The 27901-nt window shown below is 45.8% G+C and overlaps 1 pseudogene; it reads right to left on the bottom strand.

Moving 5' to 3' along the window:
• Positions 1–581: 581 nt before the first annotated feature.
• Positions 582–27232, bottom strand: LOC127201784 (putative NAD(+)--arginine ADP-ribosyltransferase Mav; annotated as a pseudogene).
• Positions 27233–27901: the final 669 nt, after the last annotated feature.

Raw genomic sequence — 27901 nt, 5'->3', positions numbered from 1 at the left:
CACCTGGCAGGCAGAGGCAGGCAGATCTATGGATTCCAGACTAGCCTGGTCTACACAGTGAGCTAGTCTAGGTAGGGCTACACTGTCTCACAACAATGAAGTCACTTCAGAGAAAAGAGCAAAGAGGAAGGTCAGGTGTTGGCAAGTATCTGAAAAGAGGAAAAGGGAGAACGAAAGAAGAGCTACGTTTTCATGAGACGCTCAGAGCATCAAGCAGGTATAACCTAGGAGCACAGCTGCCACCCCATAAGTAGCTGCCTCAAACTGCTTCGGTTCGGCTTGGTTTGGTTTTTAAAACTAATGTAGCCCAGGACATTTGCTAACCTCTGGCCTCAGTCTCCAGAGCACTGAGATTATAGGCGTGGACTGCTACTCCACATGGCTGAGACTGAACTTTCAACGTGCTTATTAGACACGTGTGTTTCCCGTTTATTATTCAGTTTTTCATTTCCCATTCATGGAGTAAGAAGAAACCCAGGCACCTGTTCACTATCCTAATACTTGGATGGCTGAGGCAGGATCATTGCTGCAAGTCTGAGACTAGCCTGGGCTACGTGGTGAGTTCAGCGCTAGCATGGGCTTCAGAACGGCAGCTCTTTCTGGATTCTCTGTAGCGTGTATCTGCACTCTTCTTCAAGGGAACCTCCTCTTCAGGAGTCGGAGTCACCTTTACAACATCCGAGATTCCACTTTGTCCCAAGACACAGGGAGCATTGAGGATGACATCATCCTTCATTCCATAGAGACACGGTGGAAAGGAGAGGTACCCTTTGCTTTGCTTTGCTCTTGGCCAAGTCAGCCACAGAGAGGTCTTTCAGTTTGAGCACCTCTTGGCGCTGTCAGCCAGCCACCTGCTTGCGACCACCTTTCCACTGCTCCTTGTCTGCACTGGTACCAAGTTCTGGGTTCAGAATCTTCAGGGAGACACTGGCAACATTCACACCACTCCACACTGGCATCCTGGCGTCCCTATGCTCCTCAAGGACACACCCATGACAGCTCAGCCACTGAGCTCCCAGCCTTTCTCCCATCAGGTACCGGGAACCCAGCTGAATTTAGATTGCAACCACTTCCGGTAACTCGGCTTTTCAGAAAGCCACTTATCTTCTGAGCCACATTGGTCAAGACACCCGCCGAGTTTGAAACAACAAGCAGCTTGCAGTTTGGACTTTACTTCACAACGCTGGGAATGAGGAACTTGAAGATGCTCCCATCTCACTGGGCCAAACGGGAGCCAGTTTGCTCCCTCTTGCTGATGGGCTGGCTGTGGTGCTGTGGTGCTGTGGAAACTGTGATGCTGATGACCAGCTTGGAGTCTGGAGCCATTCTATAGCCTTTGCCAGAGACCTAGTTTCTGACGTGCTGAGGGAAAGGGCTGCCATGCTGCAGAGCCATCATCTCTCCCTTTAGTTTGTCTTGCGTGCCATCAACAAGGGCATGATCACTTGCGGAGCCCTTCACTAACATACTGACGGCACAAGCCATGCCAACAGCGCCAACGCCAACAACTGTAATCCTGTTGCAGAGGGGCCTGTTCTTCTTTAAGAAGACTCACAACCAGCTGGTCCTTGGGGGAGGGGGGCTGCCATTTTGAACCTGGAACCAAAAGCGACCAAAAGTGTAGCCAGGGGTGTGGTCCGGGTTCCATGGCGGTGGCTCCAGCCAAAAGAAGAGCTTCAAAGTAATAGATTTCTCACTATGTTATCGAAAATTGTGTAGTAGTTAAAAAGATTATTTTTTTTTTCTCTCCAGGATATCATCTTTCTTCTCTTCTTCTAGACGGTTTTTCATGTAACCCAGACTGACCTCAAACCCACTATATAGCCAAGAATGACTTTGAACTTCTGATCCTTTGGCTCAGCCTCTGCCTCCTGAATGCTGGGATTATAGCCATAAGCCAGTAACACACAGCTTCCAGAGGCTGTTCCTTCATGGAAAAAGAAGTGCAAAGGCCAGCCCTATGTAAGAAGAGCAGGGTGGGGAGGACATATATGCTTGCTTTTGGGCGTGTACAGATTTGCTTTGGGTTAGGATGGAAGAAACTGATTATTATAATTTGCCTGGGGTGGGGGCTGCTGGGTTGGAACTGAGGAGCAGAGGGAATAGGAGATGCTTCTGCCCCATTGGCTCCATGTGGATTTTGTTCTGCGCTTCTTTCTTCTATTCGAAATAAGGCATCTCAGAAGATGGGCAGGTGTGACCGGGAGCAGAACTGAGGCAGTTAGGAACTTCATGTTAGAGGCTTGTCCCTGCTGAGTGCTGCTGGGAAACGACAGAACCTCTCAGATGGGGCCTCTTGGGGTCTTGTTAGCAACAAGGCCGACCTGATCTTGGACCAGAACTGTGAAAATACGGAGACAAAACAACCTTTTCCTCTTTTATAAATGAGTTGCCTCCAGCGTTTTATTCTAGGACAGAATGTAGCCTAACACAAGAAAGATGATGGTTTTTCATGATGTGAATTCAAGGTTCAGACAAGTGGCTGGGTGGGTTCCTCCCAAGTATCCATGTTTTAGAGTACAACTCCATCCCATTGTTGTCCCATAGACTCTAAGTCCAACATGGGAGGCGCTGTGAATGGGGCCTCTGAGTGGCCAATACTTAACCAGTATGGAAGGGCTTAGTAAGTATGATTTGTATGACTCCTGGGATCCAAATCCTAAGAGTAGAAAGATGGACGCAATATGGACAGGACAGGGCTGTGTGAAAGGAAGACTCGGGGACAATGTCATTTAGGAGTAAAGCCTTTCCTGAAAGTAAGTTGGAAGATGCATCAGTCTTGACAAGGCCAGACTCAGGACCTTGCAGTACTCCTGAGCACTAGCTCCGTAGCAAATGACAAGAGGGTTGTGGAAAGAAAACATGCTGGAGAGGTGTAGGGGTCAAAGTTCAATAGGCTGAGAAACCAAGGACTGAGGGAGCTTGAAACTGAAAGGACAAGTTGCCTTCAAGAGACAGAGATCTAGGTAGGTGTGTGTGTGTGTGTGTGTGTGTGTGTGTGTGTGTGTGTGTGTGTGTGTGTGTTTCTTATTGGGGTGTGTCGACAGAACATTCTCTCTCTTGCTCCAGACTCCACATCCACTTTCTTGGGCTGACTTCTTCTTCAAGATTCTTTCAATACACTGGCTTCTATATACTAGAGTGTATAAATAAATGTCCCAACTTTGTTCTAATCATCGAGTACAGACCTTTGGACTAATTCATACAGGTCAGTTTGGGCCACCTGACTGTCCCTGAAATAATCAATGTGTGAAGCACTTGTAAGCCAGGAAAGTGTCACATGATCTTCCTCTGTGCAACAAGTTTAATCTAAGAACCAAAAGTGAGAGAGAATGATAGTGGGTGTCCAAAGAAACCAAGGTTCTATCTATTATTGATATTTGTATTTTAAGTGTGTGTGTATGTGTGTGTGTGTGTGTGTGTGTGTGTGTTGCCAGAGCACTCTTATGGAAATCAAAGGACAACTTGGGAGAATCAGACCTCTCTTTCCATCACGTGTGTCACAGGTATCACACTCAGATTGTCAGGCTTGGTAGCAAGCACCTTTACCTACTCAGCCATCTTGCCGGCCCAAGATCCTATCCCTAAATATCAAGATGCAGAACAGGTGAAAACAGTAAAAGTCTATTATGAGCAAAACCAAAAGGATCAAATAGTGATTATTCCCTTAAGAATAAAAAAGGCATGGGGCCTCCCACCTTTAATCCCAGGACCAACGAGGGCGAGGGTGGCAGATCTCTATGAGTGTGATGCCAGCCTGGTCTACAGAGTGAGTTCCAGGCTAGCTGGGACTACGTAGTGAGACCCCCCATCTCAAACAAGCAAACAAAAAATCCTTAGTGGGAGAAAATGTTCAAATGGCTAAGAAGTTGGAGAGACTGAGGACGAACAGTAGAAGAACCAAAAACTTACCCTGTTTGGACAGAAACACTCTACTTTGCGGGCCATCTGATCCAGTCCCCACCTGAGGCAGTGCTCCCCACACACCCTACAAAAATAAGGAGCCCTTACAGAGCCAGTCTAAACTCCGCTGGGCATATTTGTAGGAGTATTGTGTTGTCATGCAGGTTTGATTCCTTAAATGCCTGCTCCTCATTAAAGCTCAAGTCTAGTTCTCAGTTTGCCCTCGGGATAACTATAAATCAGTTTCTTTCATCACACGATCCTTTGTGCAGCAAGACAGTTCATTCCTGCCTGGCCTTTCCTCTCAGCCAAACACAACCGGTTCTTTGACCACATAGCTGGTGACATCGTTTCCAGATTTTTCTATGACCTATTTATCTTTCTCAATATGTAGGCCCCCCCATCCCCCACTGTGTGGGTGGGGGTGAGACTGTGGTGTATATGTGTCTGTGCATGCACATGCAGAGGCCAGAGAAGGGCATCCGGTGTCCCGCTCTGCCACTCTCTGCCTTATATTTTCAAGTCAGGGTACCTCACTGAGCCTGCAGCTAGGCCACCGTGACCATCTTGTCTCTGCCCTTGGGGTTAAGATGTGTGTGTGGCCTGGAGATTTGAACGCAGGCATGTGTTCATACTTGGACAGCAAGTGCCTTCATTCTATGCTGTCCTCCCCCCTCCTTGGGGGGGAGGGGTGAGGAACAGGGTCTATTTCTCTATCTAAAGCTAGCCTGGGACTAACTACATGGCAGTGGACGGCATCTCACTCCCATCCTCCGACTTCAGCCCCTCAAGTGCTGAGATCACAGGCACATGCCTAGTTTACGTCTGTCTTTAGCATCTCTCTTTTTTTTCTTTTTTTTTTAAGATTTATTTGTTTTTTTTTTTTTTTTTTTTATCTATATGAGAACATGCGCACCAGAAGAAGACACCAGATCATATTACAGATTGTTGTGAGCCACCATATGGTTGCTGGGAATTGAACTCAGGAACTCTGGAAGAGCAGCAAGTGCGCTCAACCACTGAGCTATCTTCCCAGCTAGCATCTCTTTAAATGAAAGCCTGCACACTGCCGAGCTCTGTGGGAGATTGGCTCAGCTTATCTGGACACCACGCTTTGCTAACATGGCTTCAGATTTCACGGCCTCTTTCTGTGATACTGTGTCACGGTTCACTAATTCTTGAGCTTATGATCCCCCGAGTCACAGAGCTGTTTTCTTACAAATGGCCGCCAAGCCAGGCCTTTTGTCACTATGCAAATAGTGAGTTTCGAGCCTAAATGGGACTTTCTACTTTTTCTTTCAAATTCTTCTTGTTTCTTTTGGACTTCACCTAGACACTGTCCTGCCAAAAACATGACTTTATTAGCAGGAAGTCTTTGCACCTTGCTGTAAACAGAAACTTTTTCATCCCCTTAGCACTGGAGGTCTTTTGGCTTGTGCACTCTCTCTCTCTCCAATGACTGGTTCCTAAAAAATATGGTGGCTTTTCTTTGTAATGACTTGATTGTGTGTTGTGGTCTCACTAGCCAGCTCTCTCTCTCTCTCTCTCTCTCTCCCTCTCGTGTGTGTGTGTGTGTGTGTGTGTGTGTGTGTGTGTGTGCGCGCGCGTTCGCACTCGTGTGTACCTAACTTTGGCCTGCCATTTCACTTAGTCATTGTCAACCTTCCCTTCCAGTTTTGCTTAGTGCCAGCTGTTCTGGACAGACAGACACTTTGGTACCTATAAACTGTTCTGCCTCTCTCCTGTGGACATTAAAAGACAGTAGCTGGGCAGCTCCAGAAGGATCTGGAGTTATTCACACTGACCTCCCGCCTAAGGAAGAGTTCTGAAGTCATCACCAGGTAGCCATACTTTCTGATGAACCTTCCATCCAAAACTGAGTTCAGTGGACTCCCACATACAGCTTAGATCCTAGCTGGAGCCCTTTGTCCCGTACGGGACTGTGCCATCCAGAAGTCTTGATTTCCTATGGCCCCTCACCTGGCCCATCGACAACCTCTTCTAGGGGGCTGTGACTTACTTCCAGAGATTCAAGGAGCCTCACTGACCTAAGACCAGCACAAGCACCTGCCATCTTGAAATGCTAGTGCCTCCGTCTCTGCGCTCTTCCCAGCCACTGTCCCAAGAACACTGGAGTGGACTTAACAAGTGTGTACACGTTGAAGTAAATAAAGTTCACAGTCCCGTGTGCTTCATGATTTCCATTATTGATCTCTCCCTGACAGGCTTGCTTTAGCTAGTCCCCAGGGCCAGCTCAGCCCCGACACTAGCCTCCTGGCCACTCAAACCTGCTCCCATATCACAAAGTCCTAAGCAAAGCCAGAGAGGAGGTTAACACTCAGTGGTTAAGAGTGTGTACTGTCTGCAGAGGACTCGACTTAGGTTCCCAGCATCCATGGCAGGCATCTCACTGCTACCTGTGATGCCAACTCCACGCAATCTGACATCTTCTAACCTCTGAGGGTACCTGCACTTTTGGACACATACCTATACACAGACACGCAGACACAACACACACACACACATACAAACACATACACATATATAATACAAATACAAAAATAAATCTGAAAAAAAAAGGCTCATCTTTTCTATTGCTAGGATTATAGCTTATACCCAAGAAAGTATTAAAGATTTTGACCTTATTGGAAGAAAAAAAAAAAAGAAATTCTAAATACTTTGAGGTTCTAGAAAAGTTCCAGTTATAATCCAGGATACTGGGATACTTGACAGCATGGCAGAAAGTGAGGGTAAGATGAAGCCTCTTCTGTGCCCAAAGAAGCTGCATTGTGCCTGGGGTAGATACCAACTGCCCTTATGTCAGCATCTGTTAGCATGCCTTCAGCAATGGAGACAGCCTTTCCTACCAAAGAACCATGTGTTCAGCCTCTCACCTGGCACAGGACTCAGACCTCAACGGTGTGTACTGCTTGTCTGCTTGCCAGGATGGATTTCTCAGTGTCTTCAGAAATCCTGACAATCACTCACTGTTAGATTGTGGCAATACCTTAAGCAGTGACATATTTGTGCCCTTTTCTCATACCGAAGGAAAAATGCTGCCTTAAAGGGCAGTAGTGGAACAGAACCATCCAGGGACTCTTGGAGCTTTCCCATGCTTGTTTTGTGTGATGCCCTTTTTTTATATTAGTTTAAAAAGAGGAACCAAATGTTTTCCAAAGGAGGACTATATAGTACTCATTTGAAAAGGAAAAAATAAAAAAGACTCTAGTAGCACTGGTGTCAACTTATCTAGACCCCTGCCCCCAGGTTATGACCATAATAAAGATCTATAGGATGTTTTTATAAAGATTCTTCCTTACTGGCCCAATATTAATGCAATGTTTCTTTACATTTCTTAGTTGGGCTAGGATGAGTCACAGAAAGCAAACCTACATGTGTGGGACTTTTCCCAGCCCAGTAGAAAGTACCTAGAAGACAATCCAAATAAAATCATTTAAAAAGAACTAAAGCTGACACAATTTCTGAGAAACTGTTCAGAAGACCGTGTAATCCAGATCCAAGGATATCAATCTGTTGGCTCCCATCCTGATCATTTGGGGCTAGATGCAAATTTCCAAAGGATAAAAGTATGAAATGGTCCTCAAAGAAACTGCCAAAATGAAACTTAAAGACGCTAGCAAATGCATTCAGTATTTCTTTGATGGTTTTCTGTACAGTGCAGACTGTTTCAAGGGCACAGATAAAGCATCAGCTATTTCAGAATAATAAACACCGAAATAGGAATAAGAACACGAAGGAGGGAACGGATTCGGGGGCCAGCTCTTCTGAAAGCTCTGGGAAGATAGCCCTCCTGAAGGGGAGGAGAGGGATGCTGCTGAGGTGAGGGATCGCCACCACTAAATCATCTCACTCAATCAGAAAGCGGTGGCCTGCCTCTGTTTCCCTCATTAGACTGTCAGATTCTGGAGGACAGTGCTACAGTTTGGATAATTGTTCCCCCAAGGCCATGTGTTTAAAGGTTTGGTCCTGAAATGGTGTTGGAAACTGGTAGGATCTCTGCAAAGCAGAGCTTGGTGGGAGGTCACTGAGGACATGCCTCCAAAGGAGCCTGGGAGACTTTGGCCCCTCCATCTCTGTCTCTCTCTCTCTCTCTCTCTCTCTCTCTCTCTCTCTCTCTCTCTCTCTCTCGTTTCTTCTTGGCCATAAACTGAGTAGTTAAGCTCTACCACAAGCTCCCTCCAGGATGCACTGCCTTGCTATAGGTCCAAAGCAATAAGATCAAGCAATTACAGGTGAGAACCTCCAAAACTGTCAGCCAAAATAAACCCCTTCTTTTTCTAAGTTGATTATTTCTGGCATTTTGTTAGAGTAAGGGAAAGCTAGCTAGCAAGGCATGGCTTGGATGTTTGGGTCTCTTTTGTAATGCATACTGTTTAACACGGTGCATAGAGTATTACTGATCACCAGTTAGAATTTGTTATGTGGAGTGTGGGTTTTAAAGACTTAGACATGTGGGAGGAGCTCCAAATAGCTATGGTAGGAACTGTGCTCTAGAAGCAGTAAGAAATGAATAACGGGGTTGCTAAGCTGAGGTTAAGTGGTGGTGTTATATACTTAAAGAGAGTTAAATTATCATTTTTCCCAAAGCTTAGAAGCAAGACCCACAATGACAATCAGATGGGCATCGGCAGGACCAGCAGCAGCGTAGAATTAAAAGGAATGAGAGGGCAGAGTGTGAACAGGAGGGGATGGAGTCTGGGCTAGCAGTGGGTCAAGGGTAGAGATACACTGGCCAAGTCATAGCATTACCGTTCCTCTAAGGGCCTTGGGCCAGCATACTGCAGAGGCGTGCAGTATGTTGATTAGTTACAGGCCAAGTATCCAACCTCAAGTTTTTATTATGAATTTTGTGACTATTCAAACGCGACTGTGTCTAGTTTGTTTTCTCTTGTAGCCTGATCTTTTTAATTAAATGAATTAGATAGGGAAGAGAGATGGAAGAAATGAATTAAGGAAACGTTTTAAGTCTATTAAAATTATGAGCTATTTAGACTTCTGTGTGTGTCTAATATGTGGATACACATGTATGTGAATATGCATTACAAAGACTTGTTCCATCCATGCATGTGCACAGATATTTTCTGCAATATTGGGGTTGGTAGGAATGATTAGAAAACTATGTCATCTAACTGAGCTGGGTTACGTGTGTTTTCTACACTATGGGATGAAGTGTGCATTATGGGATTGGCATCCCACAATGAGATCTGGTCAACACGGGCTGAGCCTAAGGCCTCGGGGTGTGAGCAGGTTTGTAACTCAAACTGGAGGTTTGCCACTGTCAAGGGCCAATTAGCTAGAACCAAATTCCTGGGTGCTGATACAATCTGACCCAGAACCAAGACCATGGGACTAGCCAGGTTAAACAGAGGGACAAATCAGCAGAGTCCAAACAGAAAGGTCCAGAATCCCTTACGTATATGTCCGTCTCTTTGGAGGATCTCAGAGTTGAGCTCTGCTAAGACTTTTCAGCTCTACACTTTCTCTACAAGCTTGCTCCTCTTTCATGAGTCTCTGTTGCAGGTGAACCCTTCCGACGGATTTCCCATAATTTCCTGACAAAATGTCTCCTTACAAGGTTCTGATTCTTTGCTTTACATTTCTGCCCCTGCAAATTCATACTTAAGCTTCATGGGTCACAAAGTCTGGCTTGTGCGGAATCCATATGAGGGTACTTCTAGTCAGAAGATAATAAGTCAGTGTTAGTTGAGGGTGAGGTAGGAATAGAGCAGACACGGGGCCAGGAACAGAGGGAAGAGAGAGACTGAAAGGCCTCTCCACTCTCTTCCAGCGTCCCCACAATGTTATTCTCTCAAGAGAATCCATTGTTCACATCAAATACCCACAGCAACCCCACCCTTGTTTTCCTGCTGGGTCTATAAGCATCAGACAATTAGCACAGAGACAGAAGAAACACTTCTTTGTGACCAAACATCCATTGTAATCATTCAAATTTTCAAATTTGTGTCCAGGTCCTTACAGTTGAAAATAGATGTATTGGCATCCCAAACGCTTGCTACAGAATCCCTCCTCTTGTACTAAACAGTGAACGTGGAAAGGTAGCTCAAAGGAGGCCATGTAATACATGAACGCACAGGACACAGGGTCTGGATGAGCACCTGCCTCAAGCTGGAAACATCCACATTACATCTGCAACTCTTGTGGGGAGGCTCTTTATTTGGACAAAGAGCTATGGAAACGTTGCAGTTCTGGGGTTCAGATTCCTTCCTGTCCTTGGGATATATTGTACAAAGTGTTGTTGTTGGTTTTTTTTTTTTTTTTTTTTTTTTTTTTTTTTTTAATCACAAGATATTAAAGCCAGGGGAACAACTTGAAATTGACTTCAGATCGCTGGACCTGAGACTTCAGTTATTTCTTTCCTTGGCTTACTATCCAACTATTTGGAAACCATATTTTCTTTGTTCACTGACAGGAATGCTGCCTGGCACAGTCAATTTTGCTCCAAACTTGTGATGCTCTTTGAAAATTTCCAAATACGAATCTTGACAGCTTAACAAAGGGTGCTAAATCCTCCCTCCACCCCGACCTCTAGTCCCCAAATATCCATCAGCCAATGCATTCAAGGTCTTACATGCTTATCTTTTTATAACCCTTATATTTTTAATTACCCTTCTAGACCTCTGACCATATTTACTAGGAAATAACTATTTAAATATGCCTTCCTCTAACACATTTTTATTGGGATTCCCCTGGCAAAAGTAGACGGGATTTTAAAAATTGGAACCATTCTAGAAACAGAATTGTTTTTGGTAATTGCTAGTGAGTCTCCTGGCTAGTTTACACACAGCTAAAGTGTCAGTTCTACTGAACAGACCGCCCGGCAGGGGTGGGGGTGGGGCCAGTCTGTCCAGACCCAGCAGCAGCTACCTTGTACGGAATTGCCTTCCCCTACTGCCTTCTCCTTCTTCAAATACGTTTTAATTTTCCTGCTGTTTCAGTGTTGAGATCTTTGCAAAGATATTAAACAGGATTTGGAAGAAAAACAAACAAACAACAACAACAAAACAAAGAGACAGCCCTTCTGGAAAGACATTACTGGGAGGAATTAAAGTTTTTTTTTTTTCTTCAGTGAAAATTTTCTATGACACGCTGCTGCTATCGTCAATGAAAGCCACTTGGTCTAATAACCACTCGTTTTAAAATAACACTGTTGCTAACAGCAACAGTCTCTGGGTTATTCCTAGGTATCAGGCACCATGCTAAATGCTTAGTGTTTGTGTTTCTTACTCTTCCTAGACCTCACAGAGACCCTGTGAAGAAGATGTCTCGTTGTTGTCATTATAAGATGAAGGAATGTGCCTAAAGGACCATAATGTAAGGTCACTGTCCTCCATATTAACAAGTTCACCCCTTTGACTGGAAAAGGCTCTGAGAATCTAACAGCACATGGGTCTTTTTGTTTGTTTTGAGACAGGCCTCTCACTATAGAGCCCTAGCCGGCCTGGAACTCCTAAATAGACCAGGCTGGCCTGAAACTCCTATGTAGACCAGGTTGGTTTTAGGCTTATGGAGATCCACCTGTCTCTGCCTCCCAAATGCTGGGGTTAAAGGCGAGCACCACCCCTCCCCCAACCACAATCAGCTTCTTTAATCAGCTTCCCGTTAGCTGCACAGCCCAGGGTACCAGCCCCAGGCCTGTTGCAGGTCACATGCTTCTAGCAAAGCCACCTACCTGCTCACGGGTCATCGCTAGTGTGTGGGCTGCACATTGTGACACCTGAGTTCTCCGTCCATGCCCTCCCCTCTCTTTCCTCTCCCACAGCCCAGGACTGCACTGGGGATGCCCCTACCTGCTGTGTATCTAGGCTGTATAGCCCCAGGTTGGAGTGCTCTTATCACTGCATTTGTATCAGGGCTTTGGGGCATATCTAAAAAAACGTTCCAGTGTGAAAACCAGTCTAACCCCTTGCTTGTTTGCTTTTGCTCAGAATATTTCTGCTCTCTAGATTGTACGGAAGTTGAATGCTGAAGCCAACACTGGAGTGCCATTCATTTGTTAAGATTATAGTTTGTAAGTGAGGACACTGTGCTGCCTGTGCATTTGAATACAATCCCTTTCGGTTATAACAACCAGTACTGATTTGCAGGTATACACACACACTAAGATATCCCCTTTGCTTCAAGACTGATAGAGGATGAGTTACAAATAATACAACTGAAATCATCTGAAGTTGGGGGAGAAATGGGAGCCGAGGACCCAATGTGAAAGTGCGTTAAGTGCATGAGGACTCTCCTGCCATAGCATCCTGTTACATGGGCGGGGGGGCCGTGCACGTGCATCTAAGCTTTCTCTAAGTCGAGGGACATATTGTCAATTCCACAACTAGGGACCCACAAGAGGAAAACTAATAATTATAAACAAGGGAAACAACCATGCCGGGTATGAAAAGCAAAGAAAAATATTTCTCAGACATTGTAAGAGAGGCAAAATATGGCAACAAATTTCATCACTATTTCTTACAGATGTTTCGCGTGGGCCTAAAGTCATATACCAAACTGAAAAACAAAAACAAAAACAAAAAAAACCTACTCCCAACCCAATCAAATAGGCTCATTAAGGGCATTTGAGAGGAAGGCGCCCTGGCAGGAGCTTAGGACAGGGTGATCTAGGCATAGCCCAAGGCTAAGACATAGAGACAGTCAGTCTGGAAGTGACACTCATTACCAGGAGGATCATGAGATGTGCCTATTGTCTAATCCAGGACTCTGTGACAATGGAAGAAGATATGTTAACAATAAGTCTCCGCAACAGGCAACTTGGCTGACTGAGCAAACTGGGACCTGCACTCTCGTCACTGCTCACCACCCTGGCATGCTACCTCGGCATGCTATGAACCTACTGAGTCAAGCTCATCCTATCCAGTATAGGGGTCTCACTTTCTCCTTAGACGTTACTCTGGCAGCTTCTGGCCTAGGCCACCAACACAGGGTGAACTTGCCTAAGATCCCAATGGAAAGACAGTTAAGAAAGCCTGGAGTGAGACCCTGGGAACAGTGGCCTAAAGACCTAGTCCCAATCAAGAAAAAGGCTAGCGAGCATCAAAACAGTGACACTGAAGGTAGCAGGTCCCAGGGAAAGGAAGCACTGTCCTCCCCCCACCACCCCACCCCCAGCGTTCCGTGAAAGACCCAGTGAGAAATCAAATGTAAGAACACTTCCTGAAACTGAGTGCTGCTGTAACGAAGCTCTTAGGCTATGGTTGCAAACTTGCAGTATGAATGACCCAGGGAGCTTGTTAAACACTAGATGCCAGGACTCCAGCCTCATCGATAATGACTCGGTCATTCTGGAGATAGACCCAGGAATGTATTTTAATAAGCACCCCCAGGTGACGCTGGTGCCACCTTAAAGATTGTTTAAAAAGCTCTTCATGGATCTCCCATCACCACTGCAGCAGGAGAGAGCACCCGAGACAGCCTCAGGAGAGTCCCGTGTCTCCTAGTCCTCTCTCCTTCCGTGCTCCCACCACCTCATCCCTCCTGTTCCCATACCCACCCCTCCACCACCTGGTCCCCTCCTTCCATCCACTCCAATGTCTAATCTATTCCCCCTCTCAGTGAGAGTCAAGTGCTGCTCTCCCCCACTTGATCCCTCCTTGTTATGTAGCTTCTTTGGGTCTGTGGCTTATAGCATGGGAATGCTGTACATTATGGCTAATATCCACTTATAAGTGAGTATATGCCATATGTGTCTTTCTGGGTCTGGGTCACCTCACTCAGGATGATCTTCTCTAGTTCCATCCATTTGCTTGCAAACTTCATGAAGTCATTGTTTTTAATGGCTGGCTGATATCCATGAGAGGCCTCCCCTTGTCTGAGAAGGGGGGGAAGGGAGCAGGAGTGTGTGTGTGTGTGTGGGGAGGGAGGATGGAGGGGAAGCTGGAGGAGGGAGTGGGAGTGTGTGTGTGGCGGGGCGGGGGGGGGGGGAGGCTGGAGGGGAAGCTGCCCTAGGGATGTAAAGGAAATAAATAACTTAATCTTTTTTTTTTTTTTTGGTTTTTCGAGACAAGGTTTCTCTGTGTAGCCTTGGCTGTCCTGGACTCGCTTTGTAGACCAGGCTGGCCTCAAACTCACAGCAATCCGCCTGCCTCTGCCTCCTGAGTGCTGGGATTACAGGCGTGCGCCACCACACCTGGCTTTAATCATTTATTTTTAAAGTTTACTTTATCTATAAGGGAAAAAATTAGGTCCTGTGTAAAGGGAGACACGAGGGGACAGGTGAGGGGGTAAATCTGAGCACCTCAGCCTTCAGCTATCTGAAGAGCTTGGCTCTCAGGGGCCTGTTTGGAAGAGGGAAGGCTTCTCCTTGCCAGGTTCCCCGTATGATCCTAACAAGAGAACGGCACAAGCAGGGTCACAGGTGACACTGTTTTAAAAATCCTCTCTGGAACATCCTTACCCTAGTGAGTTTCCTTTTACCTAGTAACTGCAGCTAGAGCTTACTGATGACGTACTGTGTGCCAAGCCTTGTACTGTTATCATTTAGTCCTGAGAGCGATCCAATAGGGTAGAGATTTTTGTCCCCATTTTATAGCTGGGCACAATAAGCAGGGCCACTGTGATGCGCAGACACAGTCCCCGGCAGTGCGGTCTGTGTTCATGGCACCTCTCCAGCAATTTAGACCACAACCGTCACAGGCTGACACTGGTCTTGGCACCATGGCTCACAGAAATTTCCCAACTTTCCCAGGGCCCCACAGCCAGACTGGAAACTCTGCAACTTCACAGATAAGAACAAGGAGGGGACTGTATATGAAGAAACTCCTAGAATCTGATGGGAAGTCAGCTGAGCCAATCTGGGAAGCAGCTAAGTAGACACATAAGTAAGAGAAGACACGTGGCAGTGACTGATTGTGACAGTTGAGAGTCCCATGTTTTCCTGGGTAACAAAGGCCAAAGACAACCTCTACTGTGCCTGCTAATGGCCCTGTCCCCCTGCCCCAGGGGACAGCTTCTGGAGGCTGGGATGTGGCTCAGTGGGCAGAGTACTCACATAGGATGTAAAGGGTGCTGGGCTCCATCCCTGGCTCCCACAGAAGAAAAAGCGGTGCATACCTACGGTCCCACACTGAGGAGGCAGTGTCAGAAGTTCAAGGTCATCCTCAGTGAAAACAAAGTCTCTTGGCCTCTGGTGACCCCATACAGAATTACTGCTTCTATAATGTTCTTTGTCTCATAATTTTGGCCCTTGTATTAATGTGGCCCTTTTAATTGGCTAATTAATTTGGTTTTGAGATAGGGTCTTATTATACAGCCCAGACTGGCTTTGAACTTACTACATAGCCCAGGCTGGCCTCAAATGTACAGCTCTCCACCTCAGCTTCAGCCTCCCCAGAGCAGGTTGTCACCACACCAGGTTAGTGATATTCTCTCTCTCTCTCTCTCTCTCTCTCTCTCTCTCTCTCTCTCTCTCTCTCTCTCTCTCTCATTTGTGTTTGGTTCTGTTTTTGGGTTTTTTTTTTTGTTTTTGTTTTTGTTTTTGGTTTTTTTTGAGACAGGATTTCTGTGTGTAGCCTGGGCTGTCCTGGACTCACTATGTAGACCAGGCTGGCCTTGAACTCACAGAGATCTGCCTGCCTCTGCCTCCCAGAGTGCTGTGATTACAGGCATGTGCCACTGAGCCCAGTCCCTAGAGTGATTTTCTTTCTTTTTTTTTTTTTTTGTTGGAGACAGGGCCTCTCTCTGTAGACCAGGCTAGCCCTTAAACTCAGCAAGATCTACCTTGGCCTCCAGAGTACTGAGATTAAAAGTGAGTGCTTCCAGGCTTGGCTAGAATGATTTTTCTGTGTGCCATTTCTCTGTGAAGTTTATACTGGTTTGAGGGCAGGGGTAGATGGCAGTGTCTCTCCCGGTGTCCAGTGTTCACAGCTCAACTTCTTTGCCTCCTTCTCCTTTCTCTTGTGTCAGGCATCAAAATTTAGTGAGAAAGACTTAAAAATAAAAATGAAGTGCTGTATGTGGAAAATTAGAGATAATCACAGGGTTGCTGTGTAACCAGATGGGCTTTATGTCACAGTGAGGACCAGTGAAGACTGGAAAGGAGTCAGGCAGAGGAGAGGGGGTAGCAGGTATTATAGGCAGAGTGACATCTACAGAGTTAGGTGATGACACCTACAAAAAAAATGAGGGTAGGAAAGGGTCAGAAGAGAAGAGAGACAGGAGGGAGGATTTGTGGTAATAATTGCCAGGCATGGTGGTGTACTCTTTAATCCCAGCACTTGGGAGGCAGAGGCAGGAGGATCTCTGTGAGTTCAAGGCCAGCCTGGTCTACAGCAAGTTCAGGACAGTCAAGGCTACCTCAGAGAAACCCTGTCAAAAAGAAAGAAAGAAAGAAAGAAAGGAAGGAAGGAAGGAAGGAAGGAAGGAAGAAAGTTAGCTGAGGAAATTTTCACCTAGATTGTGATTCTAGTGCGGGGCTTGGGATAGGTGTGTGGCAGAAGATGCTAGAGAGTGCGCCGCACTACAAGGACACCCGGAGTCAACAGCCTAGCTGGTCTGTCTCAACTCTGTTACTACCTGCTACCTAACTGATCAAATGACTTAATCCCTTGAGCCTCAGACTCTCATTTGTTAATTAGTTGTTAACATCGACACCTATCTTTGGGGCCTTGTGATAATTAACTGGCTTAATGCTAATAAAACAGAGCAGGGGCTGTCATGTAGGACGTACCCAATAAGGAGCAGCTGTTATTTAACCCCACTGGGCTGTGTGTGTGTGTGTGTGTGTGTGTGTGTGTGTGTCTCATTCCCCACTTTTATTGCATTCCACGCAGGCCTTACCAACTATGCCCCAAGACAAATATGCTAACCATCCATTTCTGCTCCCACAGTCTTTTTTTTTTTTTTTTGGTTTTTCAAGACAGGGTTTCTCTGTGTAGCCTTGGCCATCCTGGACTCACTTTGTAGACCAGGCTGGCCTCGAACTCACAGCGATCTGCCTGCCTCTGCCTCCCGAGTGCTGGGATTAAAGGCGTGCGCCACCACGCCCAGCTCAACTGCTCCCACAGTCTTAACCTGCTCAGAACTAGGACTTCTTTATTGGACCCCTTCGACGGCCTCTCAGGCTCCCTGCTTCCAGTGTTGGTCTGCCAGAGCCTGGTGCACAGTAGCTGGAGTGAGAAGTTGCAAATGCGAATGAAGCAAATGCTATTTACTTTTATAAAACCTCTTGATACACAGCAGTCACTTAGCATTCCCCTTACCACAGCTTTACAGGTATTCAGAGGTCTGGCCCCACGTCCCCTACCTCCCCCGTCAGAACCCCCTTCCTACCCCCTCTGGGCTTCAGCCTCTGTCTGTCTGTCTTGAACTGGACATGTCTTTCTTGCCAGGATCTTGCACCTTTTGGTCACCCAGCATCCTCAAAGATCAGAAGAACTGACCTTAGCTTGAGAGAACAAAATAAAACTATCGGACTTGATGCTTTTTATTCAGTTTCTTTGTGTTAGCTGTTCTCCCGTGCCTGTGATAACAGAACACCATGACCAAGGCAATTTATAACGCAAAGCGTTGCTTTGTTCTTCTGGTTTCTCCTGAGGATTTAATCAATTGGGCTTATGGTTTTGGAGGATCAGGGTCCACGGTGGCAGAGCAAAGGCTGAGAGCTCACATCTGGATTCCCAAGCACCAGGCAGAGAGAGAGAACCCACTGAGATGGAGGGAGGCCTTTGTACGCCTCTCAATTTAGTAGACACCAAAATGCTCCTGAACCAATGCAGCAAAAATACACCTGGAGCCAAGCAGCTTCTTAGGGTTAATCCGGGGAGCAATGGTGAGGCCGGGGCAGTGGTGTTCATGCTATCACCTGGAGTTTAAAAAACACTGTACGGCTACCCAGAACCACTTTCACTAGGGTGCAGCTTAAGCATCTGAACGTTTCCCAGGTTCCCTTTGGGGGAGGGCAGCCAAACTTGAAGCCATTGTCCTAAAGGCAGAGAAAGTGCTTGCAGCAGCACAGAGAACAGAGGTTTTCAGAGAGCACAGTAAACAGGACTTAATGAAAGCGACTGAAGGTAGAGTGCCTGAGAGGAATCCTAGACTTCTGCTGGGGCCTGGCTGAATGACAGAAGTTGTTTTTTTTTTTTTTTTTTTGTTTTGTTTTGTTTTGTTTTTGTTTTAAAGATTTATTTATTTATTTATTATGTATATAGTGCTCTGCTTGCATGTACTCCTGCAAGCCAGAAGAGGGCACCATATCACATTACAGATGGTTGTGAGCCACCATGTGGTTGCTGGGAATTGAACTCAGGACCTTTGGAAGAGCAGGCGGCGCTCTTAACCACTAAGCCATCTCTCCAGCCCCCAGAAATAAGTTTTTGTTGGCTTTATTTTAGATAAATCCCTGTCCTATCTCAGACAGACTTGAGCTGTCGGCTTGTCTTAGGGTTTCTAATACTTCGACGAAACACCATGACCAAAAACAAAACAAAACAAAAAGCAAACAAACAAACAAACAAAACAAAAACAACTTTGGGAGGAAAGGTTTTATTTATCACTGCTGATCATTGAAAGAAGTTAGGACAAGGATCTCAAACAGGCAGAGCTGGCGGTGGGAGCTGATGCAGAGGAGTGCTGCTTACTGGCTTACTTCTCATAGCTCAGCCTGCTTCCTTATAGAACCAGGACCACCAGCCCAGCAATGGAACCATCCTCAATGGGCTGCGTCCTCCCCCAACACTAAGAGGATGCCCCACAGGCTTGTTGTCTACAGCCCTGTCTTATGCAGGCATTTTCTTAATTGAGGATCCCTCCCCTCAAGTGACTTTGCCTTGTCTCAAATTGAAGTAAACCTATCCAGCACAAGGCGCCTCCATGGATTCGAGAGGAGATGCCCTTCAGTTTAGCTCTCTGAGTCGATGCATATGGGTCTAGTGAGGAATAGGAGAGGATAAAACCACTGTCATTCTGCACAATTCTTCTTTTTTTTTTTTTCGAGACAGGGTTTCTCTGTGTAGCCTTGGCTGTCCTGGACTCACTTTGTAGACCAGGCTGGCCTCGAACTCACAGCGATCCGCCTGCCTCTGCCTCCCGAGTGCTGGGATTCAAGGCGTGCGCCACCACGCCTGGCTCTTCTGCACAATTCTTTACTCAGCCACTACCCCATCTACACTGCAAAGCTATTAGGCTTAAAGTGACCTGTAGATTATCTCAGAGCACATCCAGTCTTTGGGTAGCATTTAAAGGTGTACAGATAATGGGTCTCAACTTCCAGTAAATGAAAAATCACATCCATAATTACTCCCTTTAAGATGCGTGATCCAAGACACTTAGCCCTAACTGCTTAACTGGGAAATTTTTCCTGGGTTACCAAAGATGGCATGTGGGTTTTGAAAAGATACGGCTCCTAGGTTAGTTTCTAATTTAAGTTACACACTGAAACAAGGATCGAAAGAGTGATATATTTAGATTAAGTAACAGATGGTGGCTGGACATTTTAGCATCCATCACATCCATTTCTAGGCATTCTAAGGGAATTATCTAAATCATCGAGAGAAATAAACTGGGGCAGGGTGGGATCGGGACAGGAAAAGGATCTGTTTATTAAACTAAGAATCTATCCCAAGTCTTGAGTAGGTGAAAGATTCAAAGGGGGTCCGACTGAATTAAAAGATGGAGGAGAATAGAACACACACCCTGGATTAAAGAAGCTATGAATATATCAGAGATTGATAAGGGCTGAGACATTTCTTTGGGGACTTGAGAGTAGCAGAAAGCCGCCTCCACGCCTCGGCTCTGCACTCGGGAGGGCTGCCAACCAAGCAGGTGTACAGTGAGACACAAAGGGCTGAAAACAGACGGGGAAAAGCGCAGTCAGGATCCTCCAGGACAGGAAGCGCTGCACCTGGGGCGCGGCCCACCCCCGTCCCCCACTTGTCACTTGAGGGAGACGCGGTCCCGGTTACCTAAAGGGCGTCGCCCGCCCACGGACCGGCGCGTTCCCAGGGAGCCGCAGCCGCAGGGAGGGACGGAAGGAGGGCCCGCGGCGGGAGCGCGCCGCGCGAGGCGAACGTGCGTGCGCGAGCCCACGAACCCCCGCGTTCCGGGAGGCAAGCGCGGAGGGGGCGGGGCGTGACGCCAGGACGCAAGGGCGCGCGCTGGGCGGGGCCGCGCCGGGTGGGGCAGGAGGGGGCGGGGCCTGCGGGCGAGGGCGGGGGGGAGAATGGCAGTTGCAGTGCTGGTTCCCGGCTGCGACGGTCCGGCTGGAGTCACTGAGGGGAGCTAGGGAAAGCGGCCGCCCGCGACCCTTCCTTCCACCCGCCGCTCTCGCCCTAGCTGAGAAGGTTCCGCGGCGGGGCTGAGGGGCCGTCCTCCGTTCTGCCTTCCGTGGGATGGGCCTGCTCGCCCTCCGCCGCCGCCGCCCTGAGGAGCTGAGGTACGCCGGGCGCCTCCCCTACGGATGGGGGATCCGAGGTGCCGCTCAGGCCTCTGACTGGGGCGGGGAGACCGGCGCTGCTGCGCCTGGGGAACGGGCCGGCGGGTCCCGGCGCCCGGACGGTGTTGTGCCTGTCTGCGGCGCTGCCCCGAGCGTTCCGGGGCCGCCGAGCGGGCGACACCGGAGGGCGGCCGCCGTGGGGAGGCGGCGGGGGGCGGAGCGCATTCCTGACGGGTGAAATCGGCTCTAACGGGACGCTCTCCGGCGGCCTCGGCACACAGTCGGCGCCGCGGACTTCGCCCCCGAAGCTTGCCGCCTGGGGCCCCGGAGGGCGGCGGGGAGGTGACCGCCTCCTTCGCGAGCGGAGGTCGCGCGCGCACAGGCACACGCGCGCGCGCACACACGCACACACAGGCACACGCACACATACGCGCACACACACACAGGCACACACGAGGTCGCACACACACACAGGCACACGCGCGGAAAGCCTCGGGGTGAAGCCTGTGAACGGGGGGCGGGGGTCTTTCGGGACTCCACCTCCTGGGTGTTTCCCAGCTCTCACCCCGACAGTGAGGCCACTACTTTCAGTTGCCAGTTTTCCCTTCGATCTGGGATTCCACTCAGCCTTTGCTCTCACTCTTTCTCTTTTTCCATTTCCATTAATGGGAAGAAGTGGTTTTAGGGTTCATTAGTCCTGAGACAAGGGCAGCAAATAAAAGAGGGAAGAGGATGGTGAAAGCTATATGGGGGAAAGAAAGGTTTAATTTTTCCCACTGGCCTCCCTGGAGGTAGAAATACACGACTGATGCTTTAGTTTGTAAGATTTACTGTTGAGAATGTCACGGAGTGTTAGAAAGGGCGGTCTTTAAGTGCCGCTGTAATTTTCAAACCTAGGGGTTGCCTAGAAAGATTGGTGTAAAATGATTGCAAACGGGAGGCAGAAAAGCAGACCTTTCCTTGATTGGAAATATTTTGATCTTTCCTCATTCTGTGTGTGTGTGTGTGTGTGTGTGTGTGTGTGTGTGTGTGTGTGTGTGTGCGCGCGCGCGCGTCTGTGCCTGTGCCTGAGCTTGGTTGTCTTTGTTTCTTATTTTAACCTGGATTCCTTGACCCTTTTAATTGTTTGTAGTGTGACGATAAACTTGTCCTTTTTTTTTCCTTTCCGGTTTTGCTGTTAAGCAGTCTCAGTGCACATCCTATTGCTTCTGTTTGTAATTCAAGTCTTTGCATATTTGCCTGCTTAAGCTCTTTAACACGGAACTATCTGTATTGAATTAAAATGTTAATATTTAGAAAATGGCGATGATGACCTTATTTTCAGATGTTCTTGGTACATTCAGGTTCATGGGAAAGGATTTGGTATTAAGTCTTGAGACTTACTAAATTATGTAAAACAAAAGCCCCCTTTTAAAAATGCTGCTAAAAAAATAGTGTATACAGTGTAAGCTTAAATTTCTTGTGACTGTGGAAAAAATTTTAATGCCATTGCAAGGTGTTTATGAGGAAGAATGTATATGGCAGCTAACCTCAGTGTATTTTTTTATTGTCAGGGTTCTGATTTGAGAACCCCAGTAAGTTCAATTTTTTTTTTTTTTTTAATTGCTGGTTTGTTTTAGAAGTTGAAACAGCCTGTTCCTTACTAAAACAGCTGCCTGAAATGTCTCATCTTGGAGATGCCTCAGTTGAACTTTAGAATTAATATAAAGAATTGTTCATTGTACTGTTGCCTAGCAATAAATGTTAGAATTTAATTTTGAATATTTGTAGGAATTTGTTGAATTTTTGGTGCTTTTTAAAATCTGGCCATATGAGAGTACCATGTTATTTTCTACTGAAGTGGTTTTGTTTTGTTTTTTTGTGGGGTGGAGTTTTGAGACAGAGGTTCTCCGTGTAATAGCCCTGGCTGTCCTGGGACTCTCTTTGTAGACCAGGCTGGCCTCGAACTCACGAGATCTGCCTGCCTCTGCCTCCCTGAGTGCTTGGGATTAAAGGTGTGTGCCACCACGCCCGGCTTACTGAAGTGTTTTTAAAGATACTTCAGTACCTGGTAGAAAGTAAATGGACTTGACTTGCCATGTTTGAACACAGTGGACAGAGTAATGTTTTTGCACTTGTGGGTATAATGTACTCAGGATTTCTGTTTGTTTGCTTGTTTGTTGAGACAAGGTTTTCACTATATAGCCTGGTTGGCCTGGAATTTGTATGTATACCAGGCTAGCCTTGAACTTACTTAGTTCTTGTCTCTGATTGTATTAAAGGCCTGTTCCTTGCCCAGCGAGAAGTCACCACCATTGTGTGTGTGTGTGTGTGTGTGTGTGTGTGTGTATTTGCACATGCTAGGCAAGTATCATAGTGCCCTAGCTCCCCCCCCCCCCGTTTTGTTTTGTTTTTTTTTTTTTTGGCTTTAGAGACAGGGTTTCTCTGTAGCCTTGGCTGTTCTAGACTCGCTTTGTAGACCAGGCTGGCCTAGCTCCCCTTCTTTGAGGCAAGGTTTTTATTTTTATTTTTCTTACTTCCTGTCTCTTGAAAGGATCTTGTATATTTGGGTGGTAAGTCTTGTTTAGTTCTCAGTCAGGCCTTACCACCTAATACACACGTCCTCTCTAGTCACCTGCCTTCATCTCCATGTTAGTGTCTGTTTGAAATTTAGCTACTCTGGAGGTTGAGGTGGGAACATTGGTAGATGCTAACCTGAGCAGTTCAGCTGGGCCCATGGCAAACAACAACAGTAACAGCAGGAACCTCAGTCATCCTGTCATCCTCATCATCTGGAGGGCACTGACGACTGAGAAATGTAGTTTCCTGAGGTTTCTGAGAAGACAAAATATTTGTGGTAACTTGTAAACATCTCTAGTCAAGTGCTTGGCGCATAGTAAGCTGGTGATGAGTCTGGGCACTTTCATGTCAGGGTTGCTCATTTCTACCTTCTGTACTCAGGAAGTAGAAACTTTTAGAGAGTTGCTGCTTGTCTTCAGATGCTACTGCAGGTGACAGTTGTCAAATGCAGGCCAGTTCTTACTGACTGAGCTTATGCTCTTTTATTGATTTTTATAGTTGAGGTTTATCTAAAAAATAAAAAAAACTTAGGCATCTTGGGCTAACAGCCAAAGTAAAGTTGAATTTCTAAATTAATGTTTGATCGCATATTACATTCCATTGTTCAGCTGGTTCTTCAGAATACAGTAGTGGCCTGTTTGAAAAGGCCTATGCCAAAAGGAGTGCACTGGCTTTAAAAGACTAGCCTGGCTCCTAGTTAGCAGATACTAATTGATTAGTTGTGGAGAATAACGTAATTTTCCATACCTAGGCAGTTTCCCCCTCCAACTAGGAATCATTTTTCTTTCTTGTTAACTGACAGAAGATGCATAATGCTGAAACAGCTTCTCGAGTAAGCACACCTATGCAGCTAAAGCGTGAAGGGCAATACTCATCACCTACCACATCTGTACTTAAGATGGTGATAGACTTCAACCAAAAAAGACATTGAAGAAATTTAGTTGTTTAACACTTGGATACTTCACTGCTTCTCTTGTATTTTTGGTGTGCACTAGCCTTTAACAGCTGAGCCACCTCTCCAGCCCTTCACGGCTTCTCTATAATTGTCACGTGCCAGTGATACTTGGTATATGAGAGTCAAAAGCAAGCACAAAGTGAGTCTTTAAAATAGATATTACTGTATTGCTTTCATTGTTATTAGTAATATCTGAAGGATTATTTTGTTGTGTTTTGATGTATGTATGTGTTTTGCCTGCGTGTAAGTCAGTATAGGATGTGGGGCAGTTTCTGTGGAGCCCAGAGGAGGGTATCAGATTTCCTTGGAACTGGAGTTACAGTGGTTGTTAGCCCTGTTGATTTGTTTTAGAAGTTGTATTTGGAAAAGTTTTGCTATGTGAAAGTCTCAAAAGGAGAGAATTGTTTTAGCTTAAAAGATAAATTTAGCCAGGTGTGGTGGTGCACGCCTTTAATCCCAGCACTCAGGAGGCAGAAGCAGGCGGATCTCTGAGTTCGAGGCCAGCCTGGTCTACAAAGCAAGTCTAGGACAACCAAAGCTAAACAGAGAAACTCTGTCTCAAAAAACAAACAAACAAACAAACAAAAAACCCCAAAAAAAAAAAAAAAGAAAGAAAGAAAAGAAAAGAAAAAGATAAATTTTGAAGCATAGTTTGGTCCAGAAATTACTCCACAAAGCTGAAGTTGTCTCTTAAAAATATGTACCCTAATGTTTTTATTTCACTCCCTCTAGTGACCCCTAAGAGTGAAATAGCTCTTATTATACATGAATTGCTAGCATGTAGTCACTTGAACTTCTCAAATTGAATCATAAGGAGCAAACTAGTTAGACAGAGAGGGCCAAGAAGCCAGGGCAGGTTATCAGGAAACTGATAACATTAGCAGGAGGCAGATTTAGGTAGATCTCTGTGAGTTCTGGGCCACCCTGGTTTACTTATAGAATTCAGGCCAATGAGAGCTACAGTACAATACAAAACAAACAAACAAAAAACCCAAACAAAAAGCCTCAAAAAAGCTTCTGGATGAGTATTATGTAATACTAAAAACTACTGTATTACAAGACAAGTTGTCATTAGTCTGAAACTAATTTGATATTTATATTTATATTTGATAATTTCTAAATCAAGTCTTGTCATTTGTACCTCAAAGGTTGCGATTATTATATTACCATTTTTATGCATGACCACACATGAAAATGTGTAGTAGGTAATGTAGGCTCTATGGTGGCAGGTTATTCTCTTTGTTCATGCTGAAGATCTTCGCACTTAGAATAAACTGGGTACAGTGTGCAGTGAAATAATTTTATATTGAATAAGTATTTGTTAAGTAAATAACATACCTACACTGTGAGATCATGCCCTCATGTACTTCTCTCTGTTCTCTCCTCTCTCATCACACAGAGCCTAGGCTGAGTGGATTCCTCATCCTTCTCGTCAGTGCTGGGAGTATAAGCTATGGTTATGTGGTGCTGGGGGTCAAAGGATGGGTCTTGTGCGTGCCAGGAAAATATGCTACCAACTGAGCTACATTCCAGCCAAGACAGCTATTTTAATAGAAACACAGTGTGAGCCACAGTTGTAATTTAAGATTACTGGCCCACACCTGTATTCCCAGCATACTGGGAGGCAGAGGCAGGGGGATCTCTGTGAGTTCCAGGCCAGCCTGGTTTGTAAAGTGAGTCCGGGACAGCCAGGGCTACACGAGAAATATTGTCTTGACAAAACCGGCCACGGGGTGGCGGGGGGCGGGCGGGAGGCACGGGGAGCGAAAGAAAGTAGAAGAAATAAAGTGAAACTATTTTTTGTAATACATTTTGGCTAGCCCAATACACCCAAAATGTCATTTCAGCATTTATAAAAGCATAAATTAGTCATTAATTATTATTAATGATTAAACATTCAGTGATTAATAGGTGACTTTACATTCTTTCGTTTTCACAGTAGAGTATAGCTCTAAGAATATTTTGTATGGCATGTTCCTTCCTGCAGAGACTCTTTGTCTTTTTTATTGTCATCTTGATAGTTATTTTTTTATTTTTTACTTTTTGTTGTTTTTACCTTTCCAAGTCACATACAGAATTGGCACTTGCTATTGCAGGACTACTGAATTGGTTGAAAGGTACCTGGCTTCTGCTTGGCGCCCCGTTGTACTTCCTTCTCTGTCCCTGCCTGTAGGATGAGGGAGAGTGCTGCCTTTATGGCGCTGGATTGGGATGAGTTAATTAGGCATGTGAAATCCTGGCTTCTCAGACAAGACTCTGCAGAAAAGCTCTTCTGTCAGTAGCGCCTGTCCTGTGCCTGGCTTGGAATCCAACAGAAGGCATCCCAATGAGAGTACTACATGTGGAGTGTTCTGGTACCACCTCTAAACCCTCCTCACCCCATGGTGTGAGATCAGTTGCAGTGATGTCCAGGCTGCTGCAAAATCCTGGGATAGACGCCCTTATAAGGGGAAAGCAGGGAATACAGAAGACATGGAAGAAGAGGAGGCAGTGTGGCCACAGGGACTGAGCTTGGAGTGATACAGAATAGATTCTTCCCAAGAGCAGAAGGGAGCGCAGCCCTGCTCCTAATCTCAGAACTGTTGCTTTAAGCACTGGTAGTTTGTGGTAATTTGACAGCACCCCAGGAAACTAATACATAATCAAAAGTCTTCAATAAACCCGAGGTCTGTGCTTATCTCCCATTCTGTCACGCGTCATGATTATCATGTACTAGACAGTTAAATTCTAACCCTTTCTTAGAGCTGCCAGGGGAAGTGTGTTAATACCCTCCAGCCCCAACAAGTTAAGAAATAGATTATGTACTGTTGCTTTTGCTCACCATTTCTTTCCTTCTTTTCCCAGCTTGTTCCCTTTTGCCCGTCACTTTTAAGGTGTAGTTGATATTTGGGGGAGGAGGTGAGTAAACTTGCTGGGAAGGGTAAGCTTCAAAAGGCAAAAACAAAACAAAAACAAAAACAAAACAAGTAAGAATAACTAGCAAGATGACAATAAAAAAGACAAAGAGTCTCTGCAGGAAGAAATTCGCCATACAAAATATTCTTTTTTTGTTTTTGTTTTTTTTTTAAAGATTTATTTATTATGTATACAGTGTTCTGCCTACATGAACCCTTGCACACAAGAAGAGGACACCAGATCTCATTATAGATGGTTGTACGCCACCATGTGGTTGCTGGGATTTGAACTCAGGACCTTTGGAAGAGCAGCCAGTGCTCTTAACCTCTGAGCCATCTCTCCAGCCCCATACAAAATATTCTTAGAGCTACACTGCCACCTTTCTCTCTCCTGTACTGAGCCCTTCTCATTTCTACTATACCTTTATGTTGAAATCCCACAGGACTAGTTTCCTACCTTTCTAGATTTACTCCTTTGGTGATTTTATCCGTGCTCATGATTTTACACATCATCCCTATAGAAACGCCCACCACCTCGAGCTCTGGAAGATAGGTTTCCTCCTAAACAGAGTTTGTGAAATGGTTCCAGGCTTTTATCTTAGGAGACCCTTTCTGCTTTTTTTTTTTTTTTTTTTTTTTTTTAAGATTTATTTATTTATTATTATGTATACAGTGCTCTACCTACCTGCATGTACACCTTCAGGACAGAAGAGGGTGTCAGATCACCATGTGGTCGCTGGGAATTGAAGTCAGGACCTTTGGAATAGCAGTCAGTGCTCTCAGCCTCTGAGCCAGCTCTCCAGCCCTGATCCTCTCTGCTTCTAAATGGCTGAGCTGCTTCTCAAATTCTTTAGGTTAGTGCCTCTTAGAAGTTAAGTACCTACTATCTCCCTATTAATATATTGTTTGCCCCTGTTACAAAAAAAAAAAAAAAATCTTCCCAATGGAATACTACGTTCTTATATAGCAGCTTACTGTTTTCTAATTAATTGGGTAATGAATATTATTTATAATGAATATGACTAAAAACCACAGAGCACCATTCTGCTCTACTACTTTCTAGTAAAGAACTGGCCTTAAACGGGTAAATGTCGCAAGTGAGTGTGACGCTGTTTAAGGTATATCTATTTCTTTCGGGAGGCTTTAGTATGTGGGAGTAGTTTGTTCTGAACTTACAGT

The sequence above is a fragment of the Acomys russatus genome, chromosome 17 (assembly GCF_903995435.1).
Source record: "Acomys russatus chromosome 17, mAcoRus1.1, whole genome shotgun sequence".
Lineage (NCBI taxonomy): Eukaryota > Metazoa > Chordata > Mammalia > Rodentia > Muridae > Acomys > Acomys russatus.
This window is presented reverse-complemented; position numbering and strand designations above follow the sequence as displayed.